The sequence below is a fragment of the Hippocampus zosterae genome, chromosome 3 (assembly GCF_025434085.1).
Source record: "Hippocampus zosterae strain Florida chromosome 3, ASM2543408v3, whole genome shotgun sequence".
In the NCBI taxonomy this organism is placed as follows: domain Eukaryota; kingdom Metazoa; phylum Chordata; class Actinopteri; order Syngnathiformes; family Syngnathidae; genus Hippocampus; species Hippocampus zosterae.
Genome location: NC_067453.1, coordinates 7906642 through 7922762, shown reverse-complemented (window position 1 = coordinate 7922762; position 16121 = coordinate 7906642). Strand labels below are relative to the sequence as shown.

The 16121-nt window shown below is 48.0% G+C and overlaps 1 long non-coding RNA gene across 1 annotated transcript; it reads left to right on the top strand.

The window, feature by feature from the left end:
- Positions 1–10712: 10712 nt before the first annotated feature.
- LOC127597239 (uncharacterized) lies at positions 10713–14629 on the top strand. The gene is made up of 3 exons (XR_007961613.1): positions 10713–11034; positions 12159–12260; positions 12657–14629. It is a non-coding gene; the product is annotated as an uncharacterized LOC127597239 (long non-coding RNA).
- The last annotated feature ends 1492 nt before the right edge of the window (positions 14630–16121 follow it).

Sequence of the window (16121 nt, the reverse complement as noted above, 5' to 3'; positions counted from 1 at the left end):
GTCTTTAATTTAAATTAACAAGTCGGGCTTTTCTGCAACTCCAATTTCTCATTGCTCCCAGAGGGTCTAGGGGGCGCCAGCTGACCCTCGTATTATTTATGAGGGGCCACACTCTTTCTTGAGATGCATACATGCACATCTATATTAGTGTCGTTAGGTAGCATTCCCGTGCTTCTTGTTTCTTGTTAGACAGCTGTGGCACATTAATTCTCCTGGGTTTCAGTTACCTCAGGACCTCCACAGTTGGTCATGCATTCTTTTGCTCCTTCAGCATGCCGTCCCCCATCATCCTGTCACATTTTCTCGCAACCAGCAAGGTAGGCCCCAAAATGGGCACAACTCCGGCCCCACGCCCCGCCCCTACGTCACCCACACGGGGAGTGCCTAGCCTTGAAACACGGTGGGCAGGTACAGGTTGGCCACTCCCTGTCCCGCCCCCGAAGCCAGATTCCCCTCCCCGAGCGGGCACCGCAGGCGGGCACGCGCCCCAGAGCACCGAGAAGCACACTATCCTATCCATTCCATTCGTTTCTTCTACAAGCACGCTCACTCACTCGCACTCAAGAGCACACACACACTTACTCACGATCGCGCACACGCGCACACACGCACGCTCACCTGCACACACCCATGGGTACACTCACACACACACACACACACACACACACACACACACACACGCACACACGGATCCCACACGTCTCTGCACGCGCAAACACTCACAAAGAAGACAGAGCAGGATTCGAATCCATTCCACGTTTTGCTGTTTTCCAACTGCGGCTATGCAGTTTGGTGTTTAACAGTGCAGATATGCACTGACAAATACGCACGTCTTACTTAACTTTCGTTTCGTTTCGTTTCTAATAGCGCTTTATATTTTCCCCTTTATTTTCTGCAGAATTTAACTTAAGTGTGCACACAAAATACTTTTTTCCCAAGGTATACCAATCCTTGCACTCCAGAGGCCTCATTGCCACGTTTTCCCTTTTTCACACAGAGGGATTTTCTCTACACACACAATGCCGTCCAGCACCTATTTCGCAAACGCGGTCTGTACAGGCTCAAATTTATCAAACTTTGACAGATGTGTATGCTATTATGACACGTCCCCATAGAGGAATCGAACCGCAAGCAGATCGTATCAGCTTAATCAATATTCAAAAACCGCCAGTCCTTCGTTTTACCTGGGGGCCTCTTACACCAGCATTTAAATTGACAAGCCTTATAACTCACATACACCTCTAATTCGATCAGTGCCCAAACGACGTGGCTTCGCGCGCATCATTCTCTTCGGCCCACAGGTCCGTGACCTGGCCGGATATTTCCTTCATCCACTCTCACACTGCACGGTACGGATGCCAAAGTTGCGCTCGTTCCTATTAGCCAAACGCGGTCGACGCAACCTCCCTTTTGCGCTGGACTTTGGCAGAGACTAGGCTCCCACCGGACATCTCGGCTATAGCCCCTGGCCCGTGTGGATTCACCCGTATCTTGTCGCAGCATAGTTCAATCGTACCCATGTTTCCGCCACAATCACACAGCTAAAATTTCGATCCTCCGCGGGACCACTGAAACGACTAATTTCCACGTCCACGTTTTATGGGACTTCTTACTATTTTCTTCTCGTGACAGCCGACCAGCGTTGTTCTCGACAACCTGTCCTGTTTCACATTCGCCCTCCCTGGAGCGTTTATTTCTTCTCGTTTATCATTCTCACCAGACATGTCATGCATACAATTCCCAAAACGTTTTGTTACTGTTCCCTTTTTATTTATTGTTTTTTATTTATTTTTCCTGTTTTTATTTTACTTTTCTTTCGCTGTCTCTATTTGGGGCCACTCCCCCTTCAAAAGTCGCATTATGACGGCTTTTGACTAGGAGAGACAACTTTCCCTGGAGCCCGCCGTGGCCCCATCAGATCCGTTTAACTGACCTCCGTGCGGGGGACAACGCTCCCTCCCCCCCTTTCCAAGAGCGAGCATGTTGCGGCGACTTTGCGTGTAAGCAACTCACCTCAAAACAGGTCGTCGGCTGGCCGCTGGATGCTCGCGGAGAGAGCGGACGGGACGGTCCCCTGGAGAACACGAATCCTGTTCGTGACGCCAAAAATGTGGTATATGGTGTTTGCTGCTTCGCTGGTCTTCAAAAAACACTCGGTGATCGGTGGCTGTTTCCCGACGAATGAGCACTTCAGGGACCACGGCTGATTGGGAAAAGATTTTATTCTACCAATGTCAGAGTGAAGTCTTTCCAAAAAGTTGAGTGGCCCAAGGCATGGATGTAAAAAAGCCCCCCTACCCCTGTCAGGCCCGTATCTTTTATACCTGGCAAGGAGCTGATGTCATGGCTTTGTGCACCAGCTGCGGTTTTCAATCTACTAGCTTACTTCAGTCCTAAAAAGGAGATCTTGACCAGTGCTGTTGGTGATGGATGACAACAGCCACAATACCTTATTATAGGATTGCACACATTGCTGAAACTGAATTCTCCCTGACCAGCAAATATAGAATAGAATCGTGTCACTGACGCCAGGTGGACATTCTAAGGCCACCTACAGGAATAGAGAGGGAATTCCAAATTACACTTCAGCTGCAAACAGCTTTTCTTGTCGCAAAAAAGTTGAAACATAAAAATGTTGTTGTGACCATTCAAACTCTTGGGCGAATGTTTAGTAAACCTCTTTGCGACCGTTTCCGTCCTGAAATGCAAGCTGATGAAAAATCAACTTTCGAGCACTCGTCAAACCTTCGTCGCTCGGTGAGATTCGGGTTTTTGTCATGTTTAAGTGCTTTGAGAACATAGTTAGGACACACATCGAGAAGGCGTTTCCAGACACACGGCGCCACCTCGACTTTGCTCATGATCAAAACCGGGCCACGAACCATGCCGTCAACACAAACGACTCAATGCGAAAGGGGAGTTGAACCAACTGTCGCGTCACCACTGTTTAGTCTAATGCGGCAAAGACACCAACCCAACCCCACCAGGAACACACAAAGTGGAAGCATCTTCAACTTCTGAAGCATACATTTCCATCATGATTATTTGGTTGGATGATGTGTACATATTTGCGAAGAGGGCAGAGGAGTGGCTTAAAGGCAGAACCTGTTCATCACATTTGATGAAGTGCCACATGTGAACTCATCCGGCTCCTCTCGATGTGGAGGAGAAGCGGCTCTACTCTGAGCCCCTCCCGGATGACCGAGCTTCTCACCTTATCTCTAAGGGAGAGCCCGGACACCCTGCGGAGAAAACTCTTGCTCCGTCAAAACAAGTCTTTTTTTGAAACTGCTCCCTGGAGCAAAAAAAAAAAAGGTTGAAGACCGTTGCCCGAGACTACAAACAATATTGCGCATCCGGATAAGTCTATGATTGTGTTCTTCATTCCGTTGTACTTGTGAAAGAAAATTGGCTTCTCTGGTTTAACTCTGTTGGGTACGTGGTCAATGAAGGTGGAGGGTCTTCTCTCAGACCCGTGACCCATTTTCAAAGATGTACTCGGCACTTGGTCAATCCAGCACATCCATAGCTTTAGCAACAGTATTTGCCACGCTCATGGTAATTGCCCTGCAAATCTTGATGCCGATGACACGATTCATTTGATGGTGTTTTAATCATCCTAGGAGTTGGCAACCAATTCCATAACTCTTCGTTTGTTCACATACCAAACATGCCAAAGCCTGGAAAGTCCGGAAAAATGTTGAGTCAATAAGAGCAAGTAATATATAAGAGAGGACATCATTTATCGGAAGACGCCTAAACTGACAAGTCGATGACAGACTACTTGTGGTAAACAAGAATATAAAGTGGTTGCTTGTGGCTTTGTGCGCCGCTGTGCTGATCACAGCTGGTGAGTGGCATCTTCTCTCTTTTAAGGACTCATGTGAATTATATTTCTGAAATTCATAATAGGCAAGTGTTTTATATACAGTCAGACCTCGGTTTTCGACCCTAATCCGTTCCAGAGGGCTGTTCAAAAACCGAAACCATGCTCTTTTTTTCTTGATTGAAAATGTCTGCTCACAATGGAACGCAACACGTGAAGCGTCACTTCCTCGTCTCCCCGATGAAGCCTCACTTCCTCGTGTTAGAAGGCGAGAGGAGTCAAGTGGCGCATTCAAGTCCGCTCAGTTTGGTCGAGAATCGATTTGCGGTCATAATCAGAGGCATAAAAACCTCGAAATTATCATATTGTGATGATGTCCCATAGCAGGAAACGACTTTAAAGAGAGTTTTATTTGACAACACAACAGCAACAAGATAGCACTGCAGGTCTTGGTGGTTATCTGGTCAGTGGGCCACGCTGCAGATTTGACCTCCACTTCCTGTTTCCTCCCGTCAACCGTCGCGTTCGCTCTGCTTTTTTGTTTGTCTGCCTCATATGGCAAGCCATTTGAGCATTTTGGCTTTGTCTCCTGGCTTGGTAGAACATCGCGGAGGCAGTGGACTTGACCGCTTCCAACATGTTGACCTGCTTGTTGACGCTGACGCTCACCTCCACGCTCCTCACAGGTACCCGAATAAATGGAGGCTACGCTTTGAGCCCGGTTATGATTCTGTCATGGGTGCATGAATATGAAGAGACCCTTTGAATGCGAATGCTTTTGGACAATTCATTCGGAACACACGAATTATGTTATGATCGTGTATGTCAAACCTTTTCAAATGAGAAAATAAGACTGAATTGGGGTCCATGTCAGCACTTTGTATACAGCGGTGTGTGTGTGTGTCTTTTTTAAGTGCTCTATAAATAATTCAGTTGAGTAGTCGAATGTAAAGACGGTATTTATTGGATATCTGAAAATACCCAAAAGAAGCGGCCAATCGAAACTGGCGTCCACACACAATTTTGTGATGTGTCAAATATGAATCCAATCCTGGACATAACATTTATGCGTTCTGTCCGTAGCCTCCCAAGGTCAGAGCGCCGCCGGGGTCTTCCTGTTTATCGAAGGAGGAGCTTACACCTTCAACTTTACCGCCGCGTCTGCCGCCTGCCACTCGGGTCATGCCAACGTGGCCACCCTCGCCAACGTGGAGGAGGCGCTGCGCCACGGGCTGGAGACGTGCAAGTGTGTGTCTGTTTTTAGAGCAGTTCCTTTTTTTTTTTGCTTTTAGAATTGCATGAGGTAAAGAATACTTATGGATACAGCACGTTGACTCACGCGGCATATTAATGGCTTTAATGTTCACTTTAGAGGTATGACCTTATGAGATGAATAAAATAACCAAAAACATGATTTTCTTCTGCATAAAATTGCCCAGGGGGCATGGTGGTCGACTGATTAGCGCGTCGGCCTCACATTGCAGAAGTACAGGGTTCGATTCCAGCTACGGCCTTCCTGTGTGGAGTTTGCACGTTCTCTCCGTGCCTGCGGGGATTTTTTTTCGGGTACTCTAGTTTCCTCCCACATGGCAGGTGAATGGAACACTCTAAATCAGGGGTGCTCAAACTTTTTGAATCGAAGATCTACTTTTCGATCAACTAACCTCCCGGGATCTACCCTTACCGGCGCGCGCACGCACGCACGCACGCACGCACACGCACTCACACACGCACACGCACACGCACACACACACAAACACACACACACACACACAGTAGGGCGGCATGGTGGTCGACTATAGCACGTTGTCGTCACACTGCAGGGGTCATGGTTTCGATTCCGGCCCATAGCCTTCCCGTGTGGAGTTCTCCCCAGGGCTGAGTAGGTTTTACTCTGGTTCACTCCCAGATTCCAAAAACATGCCGGATAGGTAACTGAAGAGATCACTCTAAATTGTCCCTCGGTGCCACTGTGACCGCGACTTGTTTTTAGCCTACGTGTGTCCTGCGATTGGCTGGCAACCTGTTGAGGGTGTTCGCCACCTCCTGCCCGAAGACAGCTGGGATTGGTTCCAATGAGACCGCGACCCTTGTGAAAATAAGCGGATCAGATCATGGATGGATGTTTAAACATTGCTGCTCCTGTATTGTTTTTCCCTCTACCCCCCCCCCCCCCCCCCCCCTCTGCTACTGGTGTGCTGAGGCACCCTGCCGGTTGCTCAAACTCGTCATAACCGGCTGGGAGCAACGTGACTGGAGACAGACTGATGGCTCTTGTCATTCCAAGGCATTGGCAAAGTTTAAAACTTGATGAATTAATAATCAGGAATAATCATCCAGAATAATATATTTGGACCGAGGCTGTAAAGTCTGTCGAGACGAGAAGCAAACAAGAGACGTGAATGCATAAAAAAAAACCACATTTGCGTGAACTGATCATCTCACCTTGAATACAACCTGTGACGACAGTTGTGTGTTTACGATCAAACTCGGCTCCAAACATGGGCTATGAGTGTGGAATTTCAATTTCAGGGTTCCATCGAGATACGTATGGATGTACGATCGATTACTTCAGTTTGTTCGTAATCGATAGTGGTGCTCCACTCTCTCAATGAACAACAGCTTCCCACAATATGAGCAACAAATAGCAATAAGACTGCACTACCTGTATCCCAGATGTCAGTGTAAAAGGAGCTCTTGTATAATTTCATTTGAACCTGGCACTGGCCAAAAATGGCGTCCATGGGAGAGCTCCCAGGAGAAAACCACTGCTGTCCAAAAAGAACACCAAGGCTCATCTCACTTTTGCCAAAAGACATTTTGATGATCCTCAAGAGTTTGTGGGAAAAAGATTGTGTGGACTGATGAGTAGAAAATGGAACTTTATAGAAGATGCTCGTTACGTTTGGGGTAAGAACATTATGCCAACAGTGAAGCATGGTGGTGGCGGTGTGATGGTCTGTGGCCGCTTTGCTCCTTCAGGACCAGGACAACTTGCCGTGACTGATGGGACAATGAATTCTGCTGTCTGCTCGAAAATCCTGTAGGAGATTGTCCGACAATCAATTTGTGCCCTCTAACTCAAGCGCTCTTGGATCACGCAGCAGGACAATGATCCGAAACACACCAGCAAGTCTACCTCTGAATGACTCAAAAAACCCAAAACAAAATTTAGGCTTTGGTTCGGTCAAGTCAAAGCCTGGATTTGAATCTAACTTAGATCCTATGCTGTGACCTTAAACTGGCAGGTCATGCTCGAAAACCCTTCAATCTGGCGGGGTTGAAGCAATTCTGCAAAGAAGAATAAGCCAAAATTCCTGCACAGCAATCATCACAAATGCTTGATTTCAGTTATTGCTGCCAAGGTTGGCACAACCTTGGCACAACCAATACTGAACCCAGTATTAGGTTCTGGGGGCAATTACTTTTTCACAGAGGGTCAGAAAGGTGTTGTTTTTTTTTTTTTTTGGTGCTTAATAAACTGACTTGTCATTTGAAAACCGCGTTTTGTATTTCATTGGGTTGTCTCTGTGTGATATTAAAATCGGTTTGTTGAACTGTAACTCGTGTGTGATAAATATTCCAAGAACGCGCTCAGGAGGCATCCGAATCAGATGCCCAAGCCACCTCATCTGGCTCCTCTCGATGTGGAGGAGAAGCGGCTCGACTCTGAGCCCCTCCCGGATGACCGAGCTTCTCACCTTATCTCTAAGGGAGAGCCTGGACACCCTGCGGAGAAAACTCATTTCGGCCGCTTGTAACCGGGATCTCGTTCTTTCGGTCACGACCCATAGCTCGTGACCATTGATGAGGGTTGGAACGTAGATCGACCGGTAAATTGAGAGCTACGCGCCCTTTGGCTCAGCTCCTTCTTAACCACGACAGACCGATACAACGTCCGCATCACAGCAGACGACCGATCCGCCCGTCGATCTAGTGACCGAACAGCCCGTATCAGGGGGTTCGGTACCCCATACCCACGAAGCACCCCCCACAGAACTCCCCGAGGGACACAGTCAAACGCCTTCTCCAAGTCCACGAATTCCCACATACCCTCGAGGACCCTGCTAAGGGTGTAGAGCTGGTCCACTGTTCCACGGCCAGGACGAAAACAACACTGCTCCTCTTCAATCTGAGGCTCGACTTCCTGACGGACCCTCCTCTCCAGCACCCCTGAATAGACCTTGCCAGGGAGGCTGAGGAGTGTGATCCCTCTGTAGTTGGAACACACCCTCCGGTCCCCCTATTTAAAAAGAGGGACTACCACCCCGGTCTGCCAATCCAGAGGCACTCTCCCTGTTGACCACCCGATGTTGCAGAGGCGTGTCAACCAGGACAGCCCCACAACATCCAGAGCCTTGAGCAACTCTGGGCGGATCTCATCCACCCCTGGGGCCTTGCCACCGAGGAGCTTTTTAACCACATCGGTGACTTCAACCACAGACATAGGAGAGCCCACCTCAGGGTCCCCAGGCTCTGCTTTCTCCAAGGAAGGCGTGCTGGTGTCCACCAGCGAGTACGGGGATTGCCGCCACGACAGGCACCAACCACCTTACGGCCACAACTCAGATTGGCCGCCTCAACAATAGAGGCACGGAACATGGTCCACTCGGGCTCAATGTCCCCCGCCTCCCCGGAACATGGGAAAAGCTCTAACGGAGGTGGGAGTTGAAACTCCTTCTGACAGGGGAGTCCGCCAGACGCTCCCAACAAACCCTCACAATACGTTTGGGTCTGCCAGGACGGACCGGCATCTTCCCCCACCATCGGAGCCTACTCACCACCAAGTGGTGATTGACAGCTCCGCCCCTCTCTTCACCCGAGTGTCCAGAACATGCGCCCGCAAATCCGATGATACAACTAAGTGCACATATGGACACCCTTATGTTTGAACAAGATGCTCGTTATGGACAATCCGTGGCGACCACAGAAGTCCAATAACAAAACACCACTCGAGTTCTGATCGGGAGGGGGGGGGGGGCGTTCCTCCCAATCACGCCCCTCCAGGTCTCACTGTCATTGCCCACGTGAGCATTGAAGTCCCCCAGCAGAACAAGGGAGTCCCCAGCAGGAGTACTCTCCAGCACACCCTCCAAGGACTCCAAAAAGGGTGGGTATGCTGAGCTGCTGTTTGGTGCATATGCACAAACAACAGTCAGGACCCGTCCACCCACCCGAAGGCGGAGGGAGGCAACCCTCTTGTCTACCAGTGTGAACCCCAATGTACAGGCACTGAACCGAGGGGCAATGAGTATGCCCACACCTGCTCTGCGCCTCTCACCGTGAGCAACTCAGAGTGGAAGAGAGTCCAACCCCTCTCGAGAGAACTGGTACCAGAACCCAGAACCCAGGCTGTGTGTGAAGTCCGACTATATCCAGTCGGAAATTCTCTGCCTCACACACCAGCTCGGGCTCCTTCCCTGCCAGAGAGGTGACATTCCATGTCCCAAGAGCTAGCTTCTGCAGCCGAGGAGCGGACCTCCAGGGTCCCCGCCTTTGGCTGCCGCCCAGCTCACATTGCACCCGACCCCTTTGGCCCCTCTCATGGGTGGTGAGCCCATGGGAAGGGGGACCCACGTTGCCTCTTCGGGCTGTGCCACCAGGCGCTTGCCAACGAGCCCCACCTGCAGGCCTGGCTCCAGAGGTGGGCCCCAGTGACCCGCGTCCGGGCAAGGGAAACCTTGGTCCATATATTTTTCTCATCATAAGGGGTCTTTGAGCCGTGCTTTGTCTGGCCCCTCACCTAGAACCTGTTTGCCATGGGTGACCCTGCCAGGGCCATAAAGCCCCAGACAACTTAGCTCCTAAGATCACTGGGACACACAAACCCCTCCACCACGGTAAGGTGACGACTCACGGAGGTGTTCTTGCATTGTGTTACTGAAAAATTATTCTCACGTTGAATATAGCCGGCTTTGGGTGCTGGCCATGCATACATAAGAAAGTACTATCCTGTTGGGCCAATGGCTTCTGAGCACACAAAAGGGGTGTTCACACGACAACATTTGCTCCGGGGCTGCCCCCGTAGAGCGTTCACACGTGCAAAGTTACACCGGTGTGGCGCCTGAAAACAGCTTCAACCGGAGCAAATTTCACCCTGCTCAAGGAGGTGGTTTAAAAATTTGCTCCGGAGTAAATGCTCGTTTGCGGGGCAGCACCGATGTAAAATGCTACGCGTGAACGCTACAGGGGTAGACTCGCTACGCATGAGAAGAGTTGATGACATACGGCTTTCGTGCTCTGTTGGACTGCCGTCATCTTTCCTTTTGGAGGAGACCGAACTGTCTCTGAGATGTTTGTGTAGTTTGTTCCTCTGTTGTGCATTCACAAAACAGAATTTATTTTGTGATTTCTTCACTTGATTTTCTGTTTGGCGCATTATGTTTGCTTTTCTCTTTGTTTTCTATCGGACTGCACGGCCGATGAAATGGCGACGCTACTCAAGCTAAGCGAGCCGCAGCAGTAGATAGTCCGCTGCTCTCTGCTGAGCGTGCTTCAGCGCGAACATGTACGCAAGCAATTCTTTTGATTTCAACCAACCAACGCCGATGCAACCGACGTTACACACGACAACAGCTAAGCTAGGATAACTGATACGACACTCGAAGTCGGACGGACACGTTTTTCTGCCAATCTGAGCGTTTCCTTTTTTGTCCAAATACATTTTTTACGACAACAACAGTCTTGTCCACGGCGTCTTTTATTCGTTCCACTGGGGTTTAGCAAGTGTCTTTCTAAAAAGACGAAAATCTCTTTACTGTTCCTAGTGTTAGTGCCTCAACATGGCTACGCTTGTGAAAGCAAACAGGAGGACTTTCATCTCTGAACCCATTATTAGATTCTGGGGGCAATTACATTTTCACAGTGGGTCAGAAAGTTTTTTTTTTGGGGGGGGGGGTTGTTTTTGTGCCTTAATAATTTAAATTGTCATTTGAAAACCAAATTTAGTATTGCCTTGGGATGCCTCTGTTTGATATTAAAATCGGTTTGTTGAACTGTAACTCGTGTGTGATAAATATTCCAAGAACGCAGTCAACAGGACGGGGGCAAATATTTTCACACGGCACTGTATAAAAGAATAAATTTGACTAAAGTGATCATCAATTGGAAGAAGCTTCAACTGACAAGTCGACAACAGTCTGCTGTGGTGAACACGACAATGAAGTGGTTGATCTTGGCTTTCTGCGTCGCCGTGCTGGTCATAGCTGGTGAGTGTCATTTTCCTTTCAGTCAGTCGACTTCACAAGAAACAATTTAACTATCACAAACTGCAATTTCACAAGAATACATCAGCAATTTTATAAAGGGAGGGGGGGGGGGGGTTATATTGCATGAGACCAACCATGACAAGCCGTAATTATACAACAAAGGGATCATAAACTATGCAAAAACTGTGACGAATCATAATTCCACAAGAACACCTTTTCCTCCCATAATAACTTCAGCATGAGTAGCAACTACCAGACCACAAGTCTGATTGTTTCAAAATAAATGTAATTATTAAATTCTTGTCCCTGTTGTGGTAGAGAGTCTCGTGTTTGGGTGTAGAGGAAAGTTTCTAAAACACTGGCGAGGCTGGCCATGACTGAAGACAAGCTCAATGGATGGAGCCAGGGAAGACATGAGTCAAGTCAAGAGCACTTGAAAACAACCACCGCTGTCTACAAAATTCTGCACACGCAGCAGAATATAATTTGGACAGCAACGAACAATAAAAAACAAATCAATTGCGCTCAAACGCTCCACAAAATTTGCTCGGGTGTAAGATATATCGCAACAATATACGTCGGTGCGGCACCGATGCAAATGTATGCTGTGTGAACACCCCTTATGATACGTTCTGAAATTCAGGAAATTACTTTTCCCGTTGAGACTACCCCTTCAGAAATACGTCCATGTTATTTTGAGGCGGCACCGTGGCCGACCGGTTAGCGCGCCGGCCTCACGGTGAAGAGGGACAGGGTTCGACTCCGGCTTTGGCCTCCCTGTGTGGAGTTTGCATGTTCTCCACACGCTAGCAAGAGGAAGACCCAAGACGAGCTCGATGGATGGAGCCAGAGAAGACATGAGTCGAGTCAAATCAACTGTAGTCATCGAGCACTTCCAAACAACCACCACAATTCAGACCGCAACGAACAATAAAACAAATGAGTCCCGAAGACAGTAGAAAGCACAAAAATAGTCAAACGAGGGCAGTCGGTGTTCGAGAGGACGAGCGCAAGACTAAGTGAATGAAATAGATGACGCACTGCGGCCACGGTGAATGGGACAAGCCAAAAGGAGAAAAAAAAATCATTTCAAGTTCTCAAACACTCCCAACTCTACCCCTCAGGTGAAGCTGTGAAATGCCAATCCTGTATACCATGGTTGATGCCATATTGTATTCCTCAAACGGTCGAGTGCGCCCCCGGCCAAGTCTGCGGTAAATCCCAATGTGAGTACCTGTACATTGTTTCATCGTCTTTGGCCAGCCTTGTGCACAAAGAAGGGAAAAGCCAGATTTTTTCGGTTTTTGCCTCCAGCGCGGAGTTGGCACACTGACCAAATTGTGTTCATTGATTGGTGAAAAAAAATAATATGAAGGTTTGAATAGTTCAGCAAGATTGTCACTCCGACCTGGCAATGAGCAGTGCTGCCGTATCTGACCCCATCCTGTCCAATTCCACTTATGAGAAACAACTGCACCCGTGCGCGATTCATGAGTGACATCCAATAAGTTCGCCTCCAGCAGAGGATGTCATCCAATCCACAAACCACCAACTTCACCGTGATTCATCGCAGAAACAAAAGACTGACATGGTCCCATGTTGTCCTTTCTCTGTCTTTCCAGGGGATGGGTGCACATCGCCGTGACAGTGACAGCGGACAAGCCCTCAACTTCAAGTGCTCCAGAATGGACCACAGCGACCATCCTTTTATAAAAGTATAAAAAAAAAAAAAAAAAAAGTATCCCTGTAGTTTAGTTGGAAAGCATTAAAAAATGTCATAAAAAAATGGAGTTTTTTTTTTTCTTGCATTCTGTGTGATTGTGAAATTCTTGTGTTGAAAGTAACCCGCTTTGGGTGCTTGCCATGGATACCCTGGACAAAACAAACAAACAAAAACCCTACTATCCTGTTGGGCCAATGGCTCAAGTGGCTTCTGAGCACGCAAAACCACAACAAAACAACATTTTTAATCATGGGGGCAGCACTCAATGCAGTCGACTGTACCGTGTGTGAATGTGGCGCGTGGACACAACAAACACGCATACCATACCACCAGCTTCAACACCGTCCTCCTGGTGCCTCGCGCTCAGCAAAGCTTCTTTCAAAGTGTTCATCTCCATTTGGGGAATGACAGAAACATTTCTGTATTCGTGTTGTTTTGGTTTTTTTGAACACCTGTTTGGAATACTCCACAGGTGAAGAGGTTCATTGGAAACGGGTGAGTGTCATGACTGGGGATAAAAGCAACATCAGTGAAGGCTCGAGTTTCACAAGCAAGCATGGGATGGGATTCACCGCTTTGTGAAGAGTTTTAGAATGTTTCTCAACAGAAACCGCAAGAAATTTAGGGATCTTACTGGACCCTTGTTAGGATAAAGAGAATCCAAAAAATGGATGGAATTAGATCACAGTATTGCGCAATCAATGAGTTGTGCATCATGTAAAAAACACAAGATTAAAAATGATGGTCATTTCACTTTTAAGTGCACCCTCATCGTTGTTTGCCCTCTTTAGCTCATGTTCCGTCTTAGAAGAGGTTTTTGGCTGCCGTTTTGGCAAGAACTGATCCAAGTACGTTTACATTTGTCGGCTTTTAACATTCCTTCGAAAATGTCTAAGGCAAACATCGGCAGAGTGAGCGATCGCCCGACTGCTGAACATTTTTTCTGGGTGATTCACATTTACGTAAAATGATCGGAACGACTCACGGCCCAAGGGGCGAATGACGAGTACTCTGCACAGACACATCTCTATTTATCGAAACACATAGACACATACGGTAGATCTCCCTCTGAGCCAATGGGATACCAGGAAGACGCTCGGTAATAGCCAATGGCAGAGCAGCTACAAGTATGTTGCGTTCATGAAACTCGAAGCTGCGAGGAGCAGACCCGACTGTATTTTTACCTTTCTTGACATTTCTTTTGTAACAAAAGGCAATATTTTCCTCTTGAGGCGTTTTGTAACTTGACAATTTCATATGAAGAGACGTTGGTAAGTAGAGGTACCGCTGTACTGGGGAAGAACTAACAGTCTGCGCAGAACCCCCGAAGTCCCAGGACTAAAATCCCCTCACTGAACCGCGAGTGTTTACGTATGTTGCAAATGTTGGCTTTTCGTCAGTGTTCCGAGAAGGCTGTGTGGTATATGGTTTTTGCTGCTTCCCTGGTCTTCAAAAAACACTCGGTGATCGGTGGCTGTTTCCCGACGAATGAGCACTTCAGGGACCACGGCTGATTGGGAAAAGATTTTATTCTACCAATGTCAGAGTGAAGTCTTTCCAAAAAGTTGAGTGGCCCAAGGCATGGATGTAAAAAAGCCCCCCTACCCCTGTCAGGCCTGTATCTTTTATACCTGGCAAGGAGCTGATGTCATGGCTTTGTGCACCAGCTGCGGTTTTCAATCTACTAGTTTACTTCAGTCCTAAAAAGGAGATCTTGACCAGCGCTGTTGGTGATGGACGACAACAGCCACTTTACCTTATTATAGGATTGCACACATTGCTGAAACTGAATTCTCCCTGACCAGCAAATATAGAATAGAATCGTGTCACTGACGCCAGGTGGACATTCAAAGGCCACCTACAGGAATAGAGAGGGAATTCCAAATTACACTTCATTCCCCCCTTCCGGGACAAAGTAATAGTCCCGGAAACGGTCTAACAAAAGATAACACCGGTAAAGGTCCAAACAGCTTCCCCCAACCAAATTTTATATATGCTCACGTCTACAATTTGGCCCAAAATCTTCAGCCTAAATCACGCTCAAGGCATGCTACGTACGGTTATTTTAACTAGGAAAGCTCAAACTATTTAGTTAGCCAATTGCTCCCTGACAACAATCTGAGGCCTCTCAGGAACCACAAGCAAAGAAAATTGAAGTCCGCATAATTCAAACGACGATACCACCCCCCTTAGGTAATACCCTTACAACGGTGACAAATTGCGAAGTAATGAATTTGGTGTGGCCCGTTAGAAGCCCCAAAAAGCTGCCGGCCCCTCCTCAAGAAAAAAAACCTCGCCAGTCTAATGACAAGGAAAAAGAGGAAGGCCCTTTCTACCATCCCCAGTGGTTCCCTTCACCTGGTGTCAACCAGGTGTAAGGAGCCCTGGCACATTACAATCCACAAAACAGTACGAGCTCACCAAACAGTGTGAAAATGGAATGACATGTCCCCCTATCACCAAACAGTGAAATTGTACCGTCACATGATCAGCCGGCCAGCAGGTAACAAAATGAGGTAAAAATATTGGAATAAACAATGAGGTATATAGTAATGAGGTATCAAAACATGCTATCAAAACAAGCCCCCGAAATGTCGCCCCCCTTCTTCATGTGTAAGTGCGTGCCGAGGCAGAGTCCATTCCCCGAATCTTCAGCGATAGAACGTGCTGGGTATCACTGCCCAGGGCCTGCTGTCCATACAAAGTCCTTATGTCCAGGTCACTGTCCATAGAGTCCCTTGCACGGCCCCGGTCAGCATCCAGAGGTTCTGGAACGAATAAGAACTCCTGCCAGTATCGCGTGATGACAATGGCACTCAACGCAAAACACATGCAACTTTGACATAATAACGATGGTAAACTGGTCGCGGGCCGGGCAACAACATACGGTGGATCACATTCCAGTGGAATCATGCAACACATCACACAAAAAGGAAAATAAAAACCCAAGGAAGTGGCGCTACGCCGATGTTCCCACTCCTTCATCCTTTAGGACCGACTGACCCATGTTCAACTGCTGTTCACATGGAACCCTTCTCCACTTCAGCTTTGATCGTTACAAACTCAGGTCCCTGCGCTTGCACGACCGCATAGCCTGCGCATAAATTTTCTCCGACTCGATAACAAGAGCCGTCTGTCCACAGTTCGAGATCTGCTTCCCTCAGGGGGATAGCTTGCAAATCGGACCGCAGTCTAGAGTATTTTCTGACTCATGCAAACAATCGTGGGGGTCCCCACCCTCTGAAGTTGGCAAAAACTCAGCTGGGTTTACAGTAGTACACCTTGCTAGAGTGACATCCCCTTGCTCCAAGAGCCTGTAATAGTCCCGAAGCCGGGGCTCTGTCAAGGTGTACTTGCCATGGTT